Source organism: Myotis davidii, unplaced genomic scaffold, assembly GCF_000327345.1.
Source record: "Myotis davidii unplaced genomic scaffold, ASM32734v1 scaffold464, whole genome shotgun sequence".
NCBI classification, from domain to species: domain Eukaryota; kingdom Metazoa; phylum Chordata; class Mammalia; order Chiroptera; family Vespertilionidae; genus Myotis; species Myotis davidii.
The window spans coordinates 827738-828170 of record NW_006295287.1 but is presented as its reverse complement, the minus strand read 5'-3'; positions in this window follow the sequence as shown (position 1 = coordinate 828170).

The window sequence follows — 433 nt, the reverse complement described above, 5'->3', positions numbered from 1 at the left end:
TGAACTACAACTCCCAGGAGCTCCAGGAAGTGAGAACTGCCCAATTAGCTAACAACACAACACCTGTGTAAGGCGCTACTGGGAAATGTAGTTCTTTTGTTCAAATTCCTGCTTGAGGAGAGGGGAGTCTTAAAAAAATAAAATAAAATAAAATAAATAAAAAACACTCCCCCCAAAGAGAGGTTTAGGGGTGTGTGTAGAGGTGGGGTGTTGGGGGGCGGGAGCTGATGCCGACTTTTCACTTAACATCTGGCCTCATTTCCCACAGTTCAGAGTCAGGGACTTGGACATCTGTTCCCTCAGCCCGCGCCCCCCGCCACCCCCCATCGCCTCAGTTTTTCATCAAGTCAAAGCCCGGGGACGACAAAGAATGGCCGGCAAACTCCCAGCCGTGTCTGTGGGGGGAGCAACCCCCCCCCGGGGGGCAGGCGTC